The sequence below is a fragment of the Sinocyclocheilus anshuiensis genome, unplaced genomic scaffold, assembly GCF_001515605.1.
Source record: "Sinocyclocheilus anshuiensis isolate Anshui unplaced genomic scaffold, SAMN03320099.WGS_v1.1 scaffold456, whole genome shotgun sequence".
In the NCBI taxonomy this organism is placed as follows: domain Eukaryota; kingdom Metazoa; phylum Chordata; class Actinopteri; order Cypriniformes; family Cyprinidae; genus Sinocyclocheilus; species Sinocyclocheilus anshuiensis.
Genome location: NW_015557074.1, coordinates 15,276 through 23,405, shown reverse-complemented (window position 1 = coordinate 23,405; position 8,130 = coordinate 15,276). Strand labels below are relative to the sequence as shown.

Genomic DNA, 8,130 nt, shown 5'->3' with positions numbered 1-8,130 from the left:
TTTTTAGCATATTCACATTTGAGTAGCTCAAATGGTAATTGAGTCCCTACCTCATCGTGAAAGAGCAGAATTTAATTTAAAGCTAAGGAGGCTGAGGTTGACTAAATCCATTTTTAAACTGGTAATTAAAGCCCAAGACAAGAGTATAGTGTCATCTTATTTGTAATGCTGAGTCAGAGGCGTGCGGATCCATTTGCAGCTTTTATTAGAATAACAGGCAGAGTAAAACAGGCAGTATTCAGTCAACAGCGTCACGTACAGCAGGGGAAATCCAAGAGAATAAACAGTGGCAGAGCGAGGGTCGGGGCAGGCGGCAGAGAATCACACTAGTAAGAACAGTCCGAGGTAATACACAAGAGACGACAAGATAGGGGATAAACGCTCAGAAATGTAGCCGGGGCAATACAAGACTTCGCAAACATAGAGAGTCTGAGCGCTGCTTAAATAGGGAAGCTAAGGGGGAACACCTGTGCCATAATCAGTCCCAGGTACGGGGTGTCTGGGAAATGTAGTCCATGAACGTTAGTACTCGGGAGAGGGTGCCCTCCGGAGGCCATCGGAGAGAGCCACAGAGGCCTGATTCGTGACATTATTGATGAAGCAGTGTTTAAACTCTGATTTAATATCTTGTTAAATTGTTAACATACTAAATACTATCTAGTTTCATCAGTTTATCTGTCAGATACAGTACATGCAAGGTCCTTTATAGGTCACGAATCCTGCTCAGTGAAAACAAAACCCAGAGGCAGCTGAAAGCAGCATAGTGTCACATCAGACACTACCCAGCCTGCCAGTTGACGCTGATGTGATCTGCAATGTTCTGGTCAGATTACTATACAAAAGAAGAGCAGTAATTCCTAACAGCATGCTCGACAGCACACAAGAGCTTTAAAGAGGCTATCTGTAACTACTTTAACTAGCAGGTCATTAGAGAAACTACTACAAAAAGCAACCCGATGACAAACACAACACCTCTTTCTGCAGTTCAAGTGGTTCTGCTGCACAATTATGAATACTGTTTTAAAAGGCAGGTTTGTTGCATTGTTATATATTCAATTTCACAGAGATGAGATAATATAACAGGTTGATTAGCAAGAATTACTGTGGCACTAGTAAGACCATGATTAATCAAATGCTGAATAATAATAGCATTGTCAATTACATCTCACAATGATAATGAGAAAATATTTCATTTTAAATATGTTTTAATCAGTTGAAATATTTATTAACTATAATGTTATTACTATTATTAATTAAACATAATTACACATAGTACAAGTCATTTAATGCAAGAGGTCAAACAACAATGTGACTAAATTCTGTATTCAGCAAAACTGAATTTCCCAAACAGCAGCCAAATCATTAAGGCCAGGTGCTTTGCTGTGTCAATCCTGTTTCATACTGTAGGAAGGACATGACTGAAGACTCAAATTAAATATGAATGCTCTTGGTGTCCAGAGATGAAATGGTCATGGTCACTAGTGAATCTGCAGGATTAGAAAATCTGATTGGTCTCAGATATTTCAGTGCTCGTATCGTGAGCACAGCAGCAGCTGCTGTTGAGGGACTGGGGGCTGCTGCCAGACGGAATAGCACAGGTGGGGAGGGGGCCCTATGTATTACTGCTGTTCCAGAGGACGCACACGGAGGACAGATACTTAGCAGAATTAGATTTACTAAAGGGAGACTTTATTGTTTTTAAAGGTCATTTGCTTATTGGTGCTCCTTTTGCATTCTCATCAAGAATGCTGTAAAGTACACAGTGTCTTTATAGACATTTATATGGTATGGTTCAGACTTTTCAGCAGTAAGAGAGTAAGAATAGACAGGATTTGTGCTCTGAACATTCTCCCCACTTAGTGAAATCACTCATTTTAGAGACAGTTCACGCAGGGAACATTCAAGGATTACGTCTTCTCTCTCTCTGTTTTATTCATAAGACAGAAATCTTGTGTTGTTGCATTATCTGTTTCTTCAGGATTCTAATTGAACTACTTTTAGTGTTGAAAGGTTTTAATTTTGGGGGTTTTTTTAATGCAAGAACATAACTTGTATGAATCACTCGTGACTAATTTGATCTATTCTGGTAAACATGGTTTAGAGACATTTTTCCTGCTGAAGATATGCAGAATTAGCTGACTGCAGAATTAGCAGAAGTTATGGTCAGGGGGTACGAGTTGGTAATAACTTTGCATTAAAGCATTATTTTTATTGCATATTTAATGTTAATGCTGTCAAAAAGTAATGAAATATTACCAAGGTAACACGTCAACACTTTATATAGTGAGAATATAAGGTGGATTAATTGGAAAAATGTACATTTTAAAGGATAGTTTTTCAAATCTATATGACTTTCTTTTTTTCTACATATCATAGAGGAAAATTTTGAAAACTCAACAACTGCATATTAAAAGGGATGGTCATTCCAAACCTCAGTGGCGTTTTTCTGTGGAACACAAAAGAAGATATGTTGAAAAATGTCTTTTTTCCATATAATGAAAGCCGGTTGGACCGCTCTGACTTCTATTGTATGGAAAAAAATATTTTTTAAAATATCTTTTGTGTTCCACAAAAAAAGTCGAACAGCTTTTGTACAGAATGAAGGAGAGTCAGAATGTTAATTTTTTGGGTGGCCGATCCAATAAAACTTTTGCAAGCAATGGTAGGCTATTAAAATAAAAATCATGTTGCTTTTGTTATGTCTCTTGCCTCCAAAATGGAATAGGCCATTTACTTTTGTCAAACACATGTGAGGTCTGTAAGAACAACGTGGTCCTGGACCCCTGCCACCCATGTGCTACAGAAAGGAGTCGAGAATGCATGTCAGTCGTCTTATGATGGTTGTTCGCTTCACATTCACACATACACGCAATAATAGGATTGTGCCATTACTGTACAGCCGCCAAACATCATTTAGAAAAAGGTGAGCCATATACAGCATGAATGGATGAAGTTGTTTGGCACATGGAGGGTGGGCGGCCACGTGAGACCCCGCTGAGGAAATATGGCCTGGCATTCTCACTTTAGCTTCTTAGCTCTTCTGCTACTATGAGCCGAGCTCTTCCGCTGTCCCTGGGGGTGTTATGGTTCAGTAATGGGAGTGTGTTTGTGTGTGTGTCTACGACTGCACGACTAAAGTGGGCCAGAGATGGCAGCCAAACACAAGCTCAAAGCCCCGCAGTGCTGAATTCAAGAAGGCAGAATAACAGCCCAGCCTGAGGCCTGGCAATCTGTTTTCCTGCCTTTTTCCTCTCTTCCTTCTTCCTTATTCAGTTTCTCATCTGTTCATTAGCCATCCATTGAGAGAGAGCTATGGGTGTTAGCGCTCCACTTCGGGCACCGCGAGCTGGTACAGAGCAGATCTGGCCATAGATGTAACTCTTTGTGGCAGCGTCGGGATGAATGAATAATGCAGCCATGGTAGCGTCACTCAGGGAACAATTGTGCTGGTTAATATTCATGGCATGGAGATTCGGATGGCATTGTGAATCGCTTTACAGTCTTTCAAGAGCTTAGAGTCCCTGAGCAAACTAACCTTGCCTGTGTGACACATGTGAAAACAGGTTTTTATGTGGGTTTTCTTAAGCGAAACGGGACATAACACTTGTGGTTTGAATCAGAGTGTTTGTCTACTACATGAACAAATCGTACACATATGGGCAAGAGGTTGATTGTGTGAACTTGTGTGAAAGTGCACATGAGTGAGTGTGAGGGAGGGCAAGAGCGCCTGCAGCAAGCAGCTCCAGCCTAGTGTGCTTTCAAATGCCTACGTCAGAACTGTTTTCAACAGAAACACTGAGTTTCACCCACAGGACTTTTTATTTTATTTTTGAAATCTGCTTTTGAATTCCTTGCAGCCGCATGGATTTGTCTGAGGAGTAGAATGATATTGTTGGCTTGTGTTCTTTGTCTCTGTCCCTTTGCTACTCGAGTGCTCTGTGATCACACAAATTATGGTTGGTCATTCAGGGGTTTTATAGATTACTGTGTTGAATATATAGTATGAATGTTTTGTTTGTGGGTCTTTAATATTGCTGAAGGTGAAATACAAGCCATCAGTGCTATGTACTGACACCACAAAGCAGAGCGCAGGCTAAAATGTTTGAGTGGTTTGAGAGCTCCCATAAGAGAGACAGCATAACAGCAAAGTTCATCTGGTAGTATAGTTTATTACATATAATGTAATATAATTATATAATAATATTTTTATTATGTTTTTCTGTTTTCTCTTGCAAATTAGCTTAGCTGTGTGATTTTGCTTATATTATATTATATTATATTATATTATATTAACATTTTGTATAGACACTATTTTAAGGCTACTGTTTTAGGTAATGTAAACTGACTACATTAACTGACATAGAAATGATTGGCAATAGTAATTCAATGCTGGTTAGTGTTAATGTAATACAGAATGTGAAAATAATCTATACTCACTATAGATTTTTTTAAAAATCTTGAAAAATAATTATGATGCAACAAGATCCAAGACTGATTCGAAAGTAGGTACCAGTGGATGGAAGAAGTCCTCAATAATCACAGCAATCTCACATTCAGGTCTGTATTCAATCTGGTGTAGAACAGAGCGCCTGCTTTTTATGATCCAATCAATTCCCAGTTCAATAAAATCAAGTTGTGCCCCATTTCTCCCATTGAAAATCCTGTTTCACTAGGGAATACATCTTATTAGGAAAGTGAAATGGGTTGTGAATGCCGTTTCATGTTAACTGTGATGTCTATAATGATAAAGGACAGGACTTCATTACTTCCTGTGAGAATTTTGCTCAGAATTTTGCAACTAAGATATGTGACAAATAAGATTAATTATGACATTACTTCCCTTGTATGTTCTCAACTCACAGTTGCTAATTGTTTGTCTCTTTGAACAGGCTCATTTGAGCTAAACTTTCCAGTAAAAGTTGCCCAATCTGTTACTTAATGTGGAACTCCATCCCAGACGCATCCTCATAGAGATGCACTTTCCGTTGATATTGCTACTAATGACTTCATATTCCTGCCCTGGAGCGGCACCGTTCCTGCTCTTATGTAATGATTTACATATTTAGCTACGGTTGTTATTGCTTCAGCAGCTGGCAGAGTTGGGTTTTACACAATAAAAGAGAGCGTTGATGGCACTGATTTTTGTTAAAGCTTTCTCCATCTAATTAGCATCACGCTTTTGCTAAGCACCGGCCGTGCATTGTTCCCGGGGGTTGTTTTTCGGCATGCGGGGTTGTTTTGACACTGGGTCAGGAGGGGGGAGGGGCCCTAAACTAAGCCATTAATGACTGAACACTAATACCCAGGTGTAGATTAGAAGTGGCAGTGCTGCATGGCCGTAGCAGTGAACTGGCATTAGTGTTGACACTTCTTTGTTATGATACGTGTGTGGTTAGCATTGCAGCGCAGATAAGACATGCATATTAAATTGCCACTTATTTTGTCTAGATGCTACTGAATATAAAATGAACCGCAGACGACCTGGACTAAATATCCTAAAAGTGGTGAGTTGCAATGTTAAAATTCCTACATTTTAAGTCTAAGCTACGTACATTATTGTCAAGAGATCCAACAGAAACAAAACGGATCCATACTGAGCATTGACTCATGAATATATACACAAACACGACTGTTTCCCAAGGTTCCCAGCTGGTGACTGAGTCTTTCTAGCTGACACCACGGTGCTCTTTGAGCTCTGTACGGATTACGAGTGAATCTTTTCTTCAGGCTTGTCTCAGGTCTCTGCCACAAGCTCATCTTCGTGTACATCTTAACATATATGCATGGCTCTCCAGCGCTCATCCACGCAGCCGTCTCTCTCAATCGTGAGATAGAAACAGCAGTCTCAGCCTCTGTTGTTGCTCGTCACCACAGAATTTGTGTGCCTTTTTGTGTTGTGCTCCATCACAGATTAAACAAAGAAGGTTTGTCTTACCTTACGTAGATGCAGTTATTTCCACCACATGCTGCTGCATGCTTCATTCATTCAAAAAATCCCTCCATCTCTCACTCTTTGTCTTTGTGTGTCTCTCTTGATTTCTTGTTCGTTCTCCTCTTCTCTTATTTGTTTTTGGTCAGAGCATCCCTGTATTTGTTTGTACTGTGGCTTCTGGATCAAACTGGAAACATGGGCTTAATTGGGGACGAATCTGCCGGTAGATCTCCCCCGTTTTCTTCTCTTCCCTGTCAGACGTGCTCTCACTCAAGCTCACAATCCGAGAGAGATGGATGTGGGCAAGACCCTGCAGTAATGGTGTGATAATTTGCTTGGTGGTTGTTCTCCGTCTCTCCCCCTGATTTCTCTGTCTTCATTCAGCGTGGCGGTCTTGGCTCAGTCGGGCTGTCAGAACGCATGGAGACACATCTGTGAATGTGTTTATGTGGCTCTAACGTAGCCTCTTCGGCGAGGCAGAGACCCCCTCCTTGCTCAAGATGTGCTCACTAATGGCATGTACCATTATGGCTCAGAGTAGGGTGGGCTTTGAGGGAAGGAGGGGGAGAGAGAGATTGTGAGGGGGCAAGAGGGGAAAAATAGGCTTGGTGGACAAATTGAGTGGTTCTGTGCATGTATGTTTGTTGTTTGACATGTCTTCCTGTCATTGTACATAAAACAAAGCAGGGGACATTTTGCTGTGCTGTAATTTATACATGAAAATTTTGTATGTCACTGCTGTTCTTTGAATTAATAGTGAAGGGCACACATATTTGAAACATGCACCACTATTTAAAGAGATAATTCACCCAAAAATGTCATTATTTATACGCCCTCATGTAATTCCAAACCTGTTTGACTTTCGTTTTCTGTGTGGAACACAAAAGAAGATACTGGTAAAAGTATAAGTATACAATAGCACAGTGCTTATAAATAATTCACAAACTATTTGTTTATTGTTACTTCATAGTTAGGTGGGGATTAAGTAGGGATAAATGTGTATCGATTTACTTTACGTATAAATATTTCTTTATTATTAATTAATTATATTTTAATGCTTTCATGGACCATTAACAACAGACTATGGTTTAAAATTTGACTGATCTCATTGTTTATATATTTAGATATTTGTGAGTAACATTTACAGGTACAGAAAATAATCTCATTGATTGTCTCATTGATCACAAATTCAATATAATCAGCTGATTAATTCCATGAATTAACTATAAACTAATACTTTGCAAATGATTTGTAAGTACTATACTGTGTACTTATTATAAATTGTAACCAAGATTTTTTTTTTCTCCATGCAAAGAAAGTCAGTGGGGTCCAGTGTTGTTTTGAATCATTGACTTTCATTATATGGACAAAAACATGGAAATTTCTTCAAAATATCTTATTTTGTGTTTTGCAGAAGAAAGAGAGTCAGAGTGGTTTTGAAACAACATGAGGGGGGAGTAAATGATAACAGAATTTGAATCACGTCCCTTTAAATCTCTATTATCTCATATATTTCTTCTTCTTCCAGGCAAAATTTCTGCATATTACCGGTAATATGAATAGGGATCCAAAAAAGGATACAGATATGTATAATATTTCAAAGGCATGTAGAGCATGCCGCTAGCATTAGCAAGGTCAAGGGTTTGATTGCCAGGGAATTCATGAACTGATCATGTGCAAATCTTGAATGCAATGTAAATCACTTTGGGAAAAAAAAGTGTCTGCTAAATGCATGAAGGTAAAAGTGTGTGGCTTGAATTTTCTAGATTATCAGACTTTTTCAAAGTGATCGTCTTCCTGGCAGATAAAAAAACAAGCTAAAACAATCCCACAAATTTGCCTTAAAAAGGAGCAAGGAGCATCATATCTTGAGATGAGGCGATTAGAGAGACATTTTGGTTCTTTTGACCCCAGCCATCAAGAATCCATTAACACAATAACAACTGCCTAGAAACACCTTAGCAACCATACAGAACACCCTAGCAACCATGTAACAGCACACTCCAGCCATATCTCAGTACCAGAATATCATAGAGACATGAGGCTAGGCTATATTTAATTTGAGACAAAATAGTACCCATCACATTTTCTTCAGAAAATGTACCTAGTTTCTATATTTGTTCACAGTTCTTACTGTATGTGGCTCTTTTAAATGTCATTTTATTATAGCCTCTCTTTCCATCCTCCCTTGAGAACCA

The 8,130-nt window shown here is 39.1% G+C and overlaps 1 protein-coding gene across 3 annotated transcripts in view; it reads right to left on the bottom strand.

The window, feature by feature from the left end:
- The window catches only part of LOC107676758 (galactosylgalactosylxylosylprotein 3-beta-glucuronosyltransferase 1-like), a 106,603-nt gene extending 100,215 nt beyond the window's left edge, over positions 1–6,388 (bottom strand). For all 3 annotated transcript variants that reach the window (XM_016471434.1, XM_016471436.1, XM_016471435.1), the window contains exon 1: positions 5,936–6,388. The gene's annotated coding sequence lies outside the window, so the exon portion shown is untranslated. The remainder of the gene's footprint in view (positions 1–5,935) is intronic.
- Positions 6,389–8,130: the final 1,742 nt, after the last annotated feature.